The 11308-nt window shown below is 44.5% G+C and overlaps 1 long non-coding RNA gene and 1 pseudogene across 1 annotated transcript; both read right to left on the reverse strand.

The window, feature by feature from the left end:
• Nucleotides 1-288: 288 nt before the first annotated feature.
• Nucleotides 289-9510, reverse strand: LOC110579691 (annotated as a pseudogene).
• A 1164-nt stretch (nt 9511-10674) lies between these two features.
• LOC123323804 lies at nt 10675-11216 on the reverse strand. The gene is made up of 2 exons (XR_006539536.1): nt 11169-11216; nt 10675-11065 (listed from the first exon to the last, which is right to left on the reverse strand). It is a non-coding gene; the product is annotated as an uncharacterized LOC123323804 (long non-coding RNA).
• Between the last annotated feature and the right edge of the window lie 92 nt (nt 11217-11308).

Genomic DNA, 11308 nt, shown 5'->3' on the forward strand with positions numbered 1-11308 from the left:
TTGATTTTTTTTTAAAGATTTTATTTATTTATTTGAGACAGAGAGAATGAGAGAGACAGAGAGCACGTGAGAGGGGGAAGGGTCAGAGGGAGAAGCAGGCTCCCTGCCGAGCAGGGAGCCCGATGCAGGACTCGATCCCGGGACTCCAGGATCATGACCTGAGCCGAAGGCAGTCGCTTAACCAACTGAGCCACCCAGGCGCCCGTAACCTTGATTTTTAAAAAACACAGAAGTCAAAAGCTTGGTGAGCTGACCTGCATGCAGCGATATAACAGTTCTCCCGTACTAAAAGCTGGACTTTAAAAAAACTAATATTGTAATGCTTAATATAATGATTTTAATCAGCAGTGGCTTCACTTTCAACTGGACCCCTAATAAGTTTTCAAATTCCTTTTTCCTGCAGAACCTTTTGGTTTTGCAAAACTTTGCTTATGTGCATTCTGCTTTGCGTGTACTTCTTCAAAAAGGAAGTCTGCTGTCAACTCATCCCCATTGTCTCTCTCGATCTTTCCTTCTTTTTTTTTTTTAAGATTTTATTTATTTGAGAGAGAGAGAGAGCACACAAGCGGAGGGGAGGGGCAGGGAGAGAGGGAGAAGCAGGCTCCCTGCCAAGCAGGTAGCCGGAAGTGGGGCTCGATCCCAAGACCCTGAGATCATGACCAGAGCTGAAGGCAGACTCTTAACCCGTTGAGCCACCCAGACACCCCTATCTTGATCTTTCTAATGACATCCATTTGTAGTTATCTTTCTACAATTTTCTAACAGAGGGCTCTTGCAGCTAGAATACAGCATCTGTTATCCAGGCATTGAATAAATAAAAACGATGGACTCCAAATAGTCTCCTTCATGGGAATGTTCATACAGGAAGAAATGGTAACGTGCTGAATCCTTGGGAATTCTCTTTGGCAAATCTTTTAGTTCTGTATTTGTTGTGTTGGCCAAAATAATAATTTTGTTTTTATGTCTGTTTCCAACTGCACATAGTTGAGCTGTTACTTAATTTTTCGAAAGCCTGAAAAGCTTCTTGAGAAAGAGGAAATGCTACTCCTTGTAGTGTTGATCTTCGTGCCCACAGCCATGTCAGTTTGTACCTCATTAATTTTAATCTGCCGTAATTCTTCCTCAGCTGCAGCCAATGGGGCAGGAGAAGATTGTGCCCGCACGTGTTTTTTATATCCATGTAATGATGCATCTTCCTTTACTGTTCCAAACACTTCGTCTTTAACGTGGCCACCTCCAAACTCCTTTTTCAGAGTTGCTCTCGTTGCCGCACACAACATTTTTTGACGATCACGAGAATGTTCTGGAGACCAGACAATGAGTATCCATTCATATCCCTGGCATTCTGAGAGTCTAACCTGAATACTATATAGCACGGTTGTTTGTCCCCCAGGAGGGGTAAAACAAAGGAGTCACAGTCCTTCCCCCGGGAATCTGAAGGCTGACTACATGATCTGATCACGAGTTTCTCATTTTCAATAGATATTTTTAGAATTCGGTATTTTCCATTTCTCGCTCTGGCAAAGGTACCTCTAACATCCTCACTTGCTTCAAGGCGGGTCTGATGGGATGTGGCGGCGGCCGCGGGCTCTGGGCTCCGGCACTAAGTCTGTGCAGAGACATTTTGGCATGAGTGGCCTGAGTGTCATCCGGGTGCTAGGAGCAGCAGAGACAGCAGTTCCAACCAAGGGTCAGGTGTCCTGCATCAGAAGGATAAGTGACCTCTGCACCCTCAGCTGAAAACTTCCCTAGTTTGTTGTTCAGGGAGACACTGCTTTGGGAAATACCCGCGGTGTTCTCCTTTACTTGTCAGTAAAACCCTTCCTTTTCTCCTCTTTGGCTTGATTGAGTCTTTTGCCTTGAACCCACCAAGAGGCGAGCCTGACAACCTCACTTGGCGTTTCCTTTTTTTTTTCCCTCTTAATATTTTATTTATTTGAGAGAGAGAGCACAAGCAGGGGGAGCGGCAGGCAGAGGGAGAACGAGAAGCAGACTCCCCGCGGAGCAGGGAGTGGATGCAGGCTCCATCCCAGGACCTGGGATCATGATCCTGGGATCATGACCTGAGCCTAAGGCAGACGCTTAATGATTGAGCCACCCAGAGGTCCCCTCCAACACAATGTGTAATAGAAGTGGTGAGAGTGGACATCCTTTTCGTGGTGCTGATCTCAGGAGGAAAACAACCCGTCTTTCACCATTAGGTAAGATGTTAGCTTAAGGGTTTTCATAAGTGCCTTTAATCAGATTGAAGAAATTCCCTCTGTTAGTAGTTAGTTGAGTTTTTATCATGAGAGGGTGTCCGATTTTGTCAAATGCTTCTTGTTCATCTGTTGAGATAAGGATGTGGCTTTTGTTTTCTAATATAGTAATATGCTGTTTTACGTTGATTGATATGGATGTTTAACCTATCTTGCATTCCTGGAATAAATTTCATTAGACTTGTATTTAACTCTTTATATGTTGCTAGATTTGATTTGCTACATTTTGTTGAAATCTGTGTGTGTGTGTGTGTGTGTGTGTGTATCTACATTCATAAGAGATACCGGTCTGTAGTTTTCTTGTCTTATGATATCTTTGTCTGGTTTTGGTATCTGAATAATGCTAGCCTGGTAGAGTGAGTTGGGTTCCCTCCTCTCCTTTTGGGAAGGGTTTGTAAAGAATTGTTATTACTTCTTTCAGCATTTGGTATAATTCACAAGTGAAGCCATTTGGAACTGGGCTTTTATGTGGAATAGTTTTTTTTTTTTAAAGATTTTATTTATTTATTTGAGAGAGAGAATGAGAGAGCACATGAGAGGGGGGAGGGTCAGAGGGAGAAGCAGACCCCCTGCTGAGCAAGGAGCCCGATATGGGACTCGATCCCGGGACTCCAGGATCATGACCTGAGCCGAAGGCAGTCGCTTAACCACCTGAGCCACCCAGGTGCCCTATGTGGAATAGTTTTTGAATAGTGACTCTATCTTCTACCTTATTATAGTCATATTCAGATGGTGTATGGTATAGGTATATTCCGATTCTTGAGGCAGCTTTAGTCGTTTGTGTCTTTCGGCATTTTTGGCTATTTTGTTCAAGTAAGTTAATTTTTTGGCATGTAATTGTTCATCGTAATCTCATAATCTCTTTATTTCTGTGTGGTCAGTCCTAATATCCCCTCTTTCATTGCTGATCCCAGTAATTTGGGTCATTTCTCTGTCTTTTTCTTTTTTTCTTAATGAGTCCAGTTAAAGATTTGTCAGTTTGGTTGATTATCAAAGGATCACATTTGATTTAGATAGTTCCCTACATTGTTACTTTATTCTCTTTTCTCTATTTCATTAATTTCTACTCTAATCTTTATTTTTGCCTTCCTTTTGCTTGCGTTTGGTTTAGTTTGCTCCTCTTTCTTCTTTGACTTATCGTGGAAGTTTACGTAATTGATTGGAGATGTTCCTTTTTCATATAATTTATAGCTATATATTTCCCTCTCAGCACTGCTTTAGTAGGACCCTCTAGGTTTTGGTAGGCTCTGTCTTCATTTGTATTAATCTCAAAGTATTTTCTGATTTCCATTTTGATATCTTTGACCCTTTGATTATATAGAAGTGTGTTGTTTAATTCTGCATAGTTGTGAGTTTCCCAAATTTATTCCAGTTATTGATTTCTGGTGTCATGCCACTGTAATAAGAGAACCTATTTGTATTATTTTTACCCCTTTAAATTCACTGAGGTGTTTTTTTTTTTTTTTAATGGCCTAGGATATGGGCTTATCCTCAAGAAAGCTCCATGTGCATTTGAAATGAATGTATATTCTGCTCATGGTTGGAATGTTCTATAAATGTCAGACTTACACTGTTGTTTTATAGTATGGTTCAAGTCTTCTTTATCCTTATTGATCTCTGCATAGTTGTTCTGTCCATTATTGAAAGTGATATATTGAAGTTTAACTATTATTGTCATATGGTCTATTTCTCTCTCAGTTTCTGTCAGTTTTGCTTATATGTATTTGGGTGTTGAATTATTAGGTGAATATATGTTTAGAATTGTTTCATTTTTCTGATGACTTGACCATTTTAACGGTATAAAGTCATCCTGTTTATCTTAGTAGCATTTTTAAAGTCCCTTTTGGCTAATGAGTGTATCCACTCCAGCTTTCTTACGGTTGTTTGCCTGAGATACGTTTTCCATCCCTTTGATTTTAATCTATTTGTAACTGAGATCATGTGCGTCTACTGTAGACAGCATAGGTGGATCTTGTTTTGTGCTCAGTCTAACACTCTGCACTTTGATTGACTTATTTAAGCAACTTACTTGTAATGTTAATATTGACACTGTTGGATTTATGATGCCATTTTACTTTTTGCTTTTTGTTTTCCATGCCTCACTCATTTCTCTCTCTCTCTTTTTAAAGATTTTATTTATTTAAGAGAGAGGGAGAGAGAGAGCGAGCACAGAAGCAGAGGAGCAGCAGAGGGATGGGGGAAAGAGAAGCAGGCTCCCCGCTGCACAGGGACCCAGATGCAGGGCTTGATCCCAGGACTCTGGGATCATGACCTGAGCAGAAGGCAGGCACTTAACCAGCTGAGCCACCCAGGTGCCCCTCAACTCCTTCCTCTTTTATTGAAAACTTCTTATTCAGTGAATAAACTGTAATATTTTCATATTTAATCATTAATCACTCTATTTTGTAGTTATTTTCTTAAGAGGTGCTTTTGCTTTTGCATTTTTTCTATATTTTAAATTTTGTGATTTTTTTCTTTATATCATATCCGTAATATATATTCAAATAACATAAGTTTATATATTTATATCATATGCTGGTCATGTTGTATTTTATGTCTTGATGATTCCAATATTGAAGTTTCATGAGCTTTTTACTACTCACTCTCCCTAAAGTTACTTAGTCACAGTCTTTCTTCCATGTGAACTTTACATTTCTTGCCCTGGGTTGTTTTTTTTCTCTGTGCAATTTTCTGTGTAAGTGTTTTGACACACAGGTTAAATAGACATTTCCCTAGAGAAATTTCTTTCTTACAATTTTTGGGTCATCACCAATCCAGGACAATTATAAACTAAACTACTTGGCATGAAGTTATTTTGGCCCAATAGCCAATGGTAAAGAAATTTTGGACTACAAATCACAGACGACTTAGTCCGTGTCTGCAAATTCTTTGAAATAGTTGTTTGCTCGCTTTTTCCTGACTCAAAGGCAAATTTCCTTAGAATGTTCTTGTACTTGAAGATAGAACAGATTTGATTTGTGTCACCTTGTTCTGAGGATATGAATCTTAGGTTCCCAGATTTTTAGGGAGGGGATGTTTCTTCTGCTCCTCACATGAAGAAACTCTTGGCATGATTTCCTCTTTATGACTCATGAGCCTCAGAAGCCAAGCTAAGATTTTCTAGATTTGAAAAATGCCCTAAGACTCAGAACTGTTCTCTCTGGCTTATGGCCCATATTTATTTTGGGCTAATGGATTATTCTCTTGATTGTTCTACCGCACTTTGGGTGATTTTATGTTTTTTTCTATCCCTCTACTTTGTTCTACTTTGGATGATTTTATGTTTTTTTTCTATCATTTTTAGTTGTTCTAGGAGAAGGGGCAGACTTGTTTTTAAAAAATTTTTTTAATTTAAATTCAATTATCCAACATATAGTACATCATTAGTTTCATATGTAGACTTCAGTAATTCTTCAGTTGCATATAAAACACCCAGTGCTCATCACCTCACGTGGACAGGAGGCAGCCTTAAACCTTAGTCTACTGTGTTACTGGAAATGGAATCCTCATTAACTGTTTTTCATTTCTGCTATTTATTAGGCACCAGAGTAGGTGCTGGAGTATAAGTCACCTAAACCAATGATGATTTGTGTCTTCTGTGAGCCAGCACTGGTCTGTGAACTGTTAATCAGCCCTTAAAAAGATACATAGAGAAATTCAAAGTGAGTGTAAGCAAGAAAGCTCTACCTTCTCCTGTCTGAGACTGGTCATTGCCAAGGAAACCTGAGCATGTCTATCATGTCATTGGATCTGCTAAACACTGTGATAATTAGCTGTTTGTGGACCAGAGATGAAGTAGAATAGTGTCTACACTGGAACGGGTTTTCATACTTTTGTGGAGGCCACATAAAACCAAATAAAATTACGCACACTCTCCCTAGAAATATGTGCATGTAAGAAGAAACATAAACTGTCAGTGTATATGTGCGGATCATCTAAGTGATACAGATCTGGGTTTTTAATCCCAGGAAGAGACCAGGCCAGGAGAAGACATGTTGAGCAATCACTTCATCACCCAACAATGTTAGTCCACTTACGTGTGAGTAGGAACTGGAGTAGATAAACGCTGGGCCCCCAACAACCATCAGGGGAATAAGTTGAAAGAGGCCATTTATGAGTCACTCCTTCATCCAAGCAGACTTGACAGCCTACAGCGTCCAGATCAAGTTCTAGTCTCAGATCACGGCTCCAAATGCTGAAATTTGTCATTCTTTTCCATTCCTGGTCCCCAACGTCCGTTCCCAGAACTCGTACCTCTCTTCCCACATGAAGGAATTCCACACTTAAAGAATCTTGTTGGGGACAGAGACCACCTCCATCCATAGAGAGGAGAACCCACTTTGCCACTCTTGTAGTTGGACGTGACATGAAGCGTCAACAGTCACGTGACCCCCTGCCAGACTCTGACTCAGGACACGTGACAGACACACTGGGACAGCATCCATGCATTGGGCGCAGGGGGTCCGAGCAGTGTCACAGCGGGGTCATGCAGTGGTCAGGGAAGCAGCGATAGCAGTCCCAGCCTCAGGGCCCAGTGTCCTCCCTCAGGGGAGTCAGTGGTGTGGACAGGGGCATCGATACCCAGTAGCAGGGTGCTGGCTGTATGTGGGCCTCCATCGAGGGTCCAGCGTGGATTCTGCTCCCGGCTGTGTAGCCTCAAGCCTGTTCAGTGGCTTTCTTTGAAATAAAACAAGGCCTCAGACACCCTCTCCGTCCCTAAGTCTCTCTGTAACTGTACGTACGTATCCCAAGGAGTCAGAAACCCACATAGGGAGGAGATTCCAAGAGCAAGATCTCAGACATTTTTACCAGCTTTATAGAGATATGATTGACATTCACCCTTGTGTGAGTTTAGGGGTACAACCTGATGATTGATACATTTCTGTACTGATAACGATTACAACCATAGCATGGTTAACATGTGCATCATGTCACATGGTTACCATTTTCTTTTGTGTGGTGCAGACATTTAAGATCTACACTCTCAGTAACGCAGAGATTTTATGTTAAGCTAAAAACTACTTACTCAATCTGCCACCTGGCTGTGCCCCACAAGAGAGAAAACATGTTTCTCACAGCATGTCTTACATTTTTCTTCCTACAAAAAAAAAATTTAAGGATTTTATTTATTTATTTATTTATTTATTTATTTATTTATTTGAGAGAGAGAGAAAGAGTGTGTGTGCATGACAAAGAGGAGAGGGGTAGAGGGAGAGGGAGAACATTTCAAGAAGACTGTTCACTGGGTGCAGAGCCTGATGTGGGCTAGTTCTCATGACCTGAGCCGAAACCAAGTGTCAGATGTCACTCAGGTGCCCCCCCAAAACCATTTAAATGTGTCTGTAAGACCCCTTCCCATGATGAAGACTCTCATCAATGACTTCAGTGCTTCCATACCTGGGGGAGCCCCAGGATTGCTGGTGGATTCATTACCAAATACTCAGGCCTCTCCCCAGACTAACATCTTAGAATGTTGGGCATGGGCCCAGGAATCACTTACTTAATAAGCCCTACAGGAGAGGATGATGCACGGCCATGTGGGGATCCTGCTTCATGTGCTTGCTACTCAGTGTGAGATCTGAAGACCAGCAGCATCAGCACCAACCTTGTTATCAACCCAGAATCTCATGCTCTGCTCCAGACTGTCTAGATCTTCATAGTCCAGGAAATTCCTGTGCACACTGAAGGGTGGGCCTCCCTGGTCTATGTGCCTTCTAGACGCAGAACCAGACTGTGTAGTACACTCTGGGTGTGCACTCTGACCAGCTTGCTTAGCCCTGAGGAGTGCAGGGTTTGGTCCTGTTCCTTTCTCTTCTCCCTTGGTGACCTCATCTATGATGAAGGCTCTAATCATCATTTATATGGTGTCACCTCCCAAATCTATTTCTCCAACCTAGATAATCTCCTACCCTGCACTCTGTATCCAACTGCCAATGTCACCTGCATTTCTAATACACATCTCGGATTCAACATTCTTTTTTTTTTTTTTTAAAGATTTTATTTATTTATCTGAGAGAGAGAGAATGAGAGAGAGAGAGAGCCCATGAGAGGGGGGGGAGGGTCAGAGGGAGAAGCAGGCTCCCCGCCGAGCAGGGAGCCCGATGCGGGACTCGATCCAGGGACTCCAGGATCATGACCTGAGCCGAAGGCAGTCGCTCAACCAACTGAGCCACCCAGGCGCCCCACGGATTCAACATTCTTAAAGTGAATGTCCATGATGCTGCCTCCCCAGATGTCCTCCTTCCAGAATTTTCACCGCTTCTATGGAAGGCACCCCACATTTCTACTTGCAGTCTGAAACACTGGATGCCCTCCTTGATTCCTCCTTCTCACCACCCAGAATGAAGCCATTAGGAAATGCTGCAAAGTCCATCTGTGAATATCTCCAGCTCCCAATCACTTCCTAGTAGCTTCCCTCCTCACATCCCAGACGTACAGCCCACATCCCCCTCCTGGGACACGGCACTGGTTTCCTACAGGTTCCTTACTGGTCGCTCGCCCTGCACCTCCCGATTCTGCACAGAGGCAAACAGATGCTGCTCAAGAAAGTCAATCGCATCGATCTGTTCATTCCTGTAACTCAGAGAAAACTCAAAACCCTTCTAATAGCCTCAGGCCTCCGTGACGAGGCTGACATCCGACCTCACGTCACCGGCTCTCTGCTCCAGCCCCAGTGGCCTCCTCGCCCTTCCGTGAACACAGGACGCGCTCCTGTCCCAGTGCGTGTGCACTGGGGGTTCCCTGCCTGCAAAGAGCTCCCCCCCCCAGACCTCCTCTGACACGATTCCTTCATGACCTTCAAACCTCTCAGAGGTCACCTTCTCAGTGAGGCTCCCTGATCCCTGGAGTAACGGAGCCATGGTCCCCGTCCCAGCACGGTGCTCTGGGTCACCTTCCTCAAAGCTCCTGCCAACTTCCATGTAAACACTTCCCTTATTACTGCGCTTACACAGTACACAGTTCACCTCTGCATGACACTGGTTTGCACGGGGCGTGTGCACCTGGATGCGGACTTTTCTACAGTAAGTACTGACCACGCACTTTCTCTTCCTTATGATTTCTACTATTTTGTCTACCTTCATTCATTGTAAGAACACAGTATATAGTACATGTAACATGCAAAGGTGTGAAGCGACAGTTCATGTTATCAGTAAGGCTTCCAGTCACCAGGAGGCTGTTAGTTCTTATGTTTTGAGGGAGTCAAAAGCCGTACTTGGATTTCTGACTGCACGCGGGGGTCACTGCCCCCCATCCCCGCATTGCCCGAGGGTCAAGTGCAGGCTGCCCCTTACACTACTACTAATCTCCACAAGAGCCGCATGTTTTCCCTCTTCTTAGTCTCACTGAGCTGTCCCAGATGTAAACATAGCGTGTCCTGTATGTGACACATGACAATTACCAGGTGAATGAATGAGCAGCTAGAGGACCTCCCTCTTCTAGATGCGCCTCAGGCTCAGCTGATCCGTGGCAGTTCCCCTCCCCGCCCCCCGTGTGCCCAGCTCGCCATCCGGGCTGCCTCTCTCTTCTCACAGGGCTGCCCTCCCCTCTCTCTCTCTGCTCAGCCCCCCCCTCCCCCACACCATGTCTCCTGCACACACGGCACACAGAGTCCTCTCTTCAGAAACACTGTACTGAGGCTTTTTTGGGGCCTTTTCTCCAAACACATAGAAATCTACGTTAGACTCTGCTTTATAAATCCAAGAACTTGGATCGGAGCCGGCACTAAGATCAATGAAGTAAGGGCGGGGAGAGAGGACAGAGCAGCAGGGAAGACAGAAACTAACTGAAGTTTAATAAGGATGAGAAACTAATTCCTCCTCTCTCTACCTCCAGAATCTAAAGAATTAGCTAGAAAACAGCCCTAGAGGGAGGGGAAGACATGGATGAACCTGAAAGTTCATCCCTCCATACCACAGAACTCGTGTGTGCAGGGGACAACCTAGGCCTGTGGGAACCACAGCCCAAAGGACACCCGCTGCTGTAACCGACGGGGTCACCCAGGGAGAATGGATAAGAACTCGTACACAAGAGCAAGAACAGGCCTGATGCTCTAGAGGAGCACTGAAAAAGAACTACCCCAAAATGGAGACTGTGACCTGATCCAGGCCTGAGCGTAGACTGACCCAGTCACAGTAAGCTCTTGCTGCACAAGGTCCTGGTGACAGGGGACGTTCAAGTCCCTGTGATCACAGGTCCTGGGGAGACGAGGTTCCACAGAAGGGGCAAGGACACGGAGCAGAGAGATGACCCAGCTGAGGGGTGAGCACGTCACACCCATGATGCACTGAGCACCACTGGGCACAGGCCCTGTCCCCACTCGGCTCCTCACAGCCTTCTCCTGCCCCGACCTGCAACACACTCAGCACAGTAAACACAGGGATTCTGGAAGGTTCTCAGGCTTCACTTATTTGCTGTCTCAACTTTACAAATTTCCTCTTTTATTACCTCATCAGCCCCACAAGCCAAGAATTAGGAAACAAAACTTATATCTGGATTCTAATTTCCAATAGGGAAATAAGTCATTAGTACTCAGCCCAACGTGAAATAAAGACAGGGATGGAGATGGTCCAGGCCTGCCTCTGCTGGAACAGGAAAGCACATCAGGGAAGAGAATGCAGATCAGCATAGGGAGGGGTCGTGGTGGGCAGGGTGGGCAAATCTCCTCATGTCCTCACGTTGTACTCATAGGAACACAGACACATCTGGCACCTTTTGCAGAAAGAGAAGTCAGGGGTTGTTGATGTCACCAAGTGGGAGTGTGAACACATCTTGCATCACTCAGTCCCCACCAGGCAGCTGGTCTCACACTGTGAAAAAAAATCATGCACCAATTTAGGTCAGTCACAAAAGGGCGGACACACTGTCCCTAGTGCCCTAACCCTTCCCCACTCGGGGTCTCTGGGGTCTCACCTTGAGGAGCCGTGAGAGACACATCAGAGCCCTGGGCGCTGTCATCACCTAGGGGAGAGCAAACAGGACGTGGTCAGAGCCCACAGGAGAGGAGACTAGAGGAGGAGCTATGGGTGGGTGAGCTCCCCGTCGGGTCCTGT

This window comes from Neomonachus schauinslandi, unplaced genomic scaffold (genome assembly GCF_002201575.2).
Source record: "Neomonachus schauinslandi unplaced genomic scaffold, ASM220157v2 HiC_scaffold_1005, whole genome shotgun sequence".
NCBI lineage: Eukaryota > Metazoa > Chordata > Mammalia > Carnivora > Phocidae > Neomonachus > Neomonachus schauinslandi.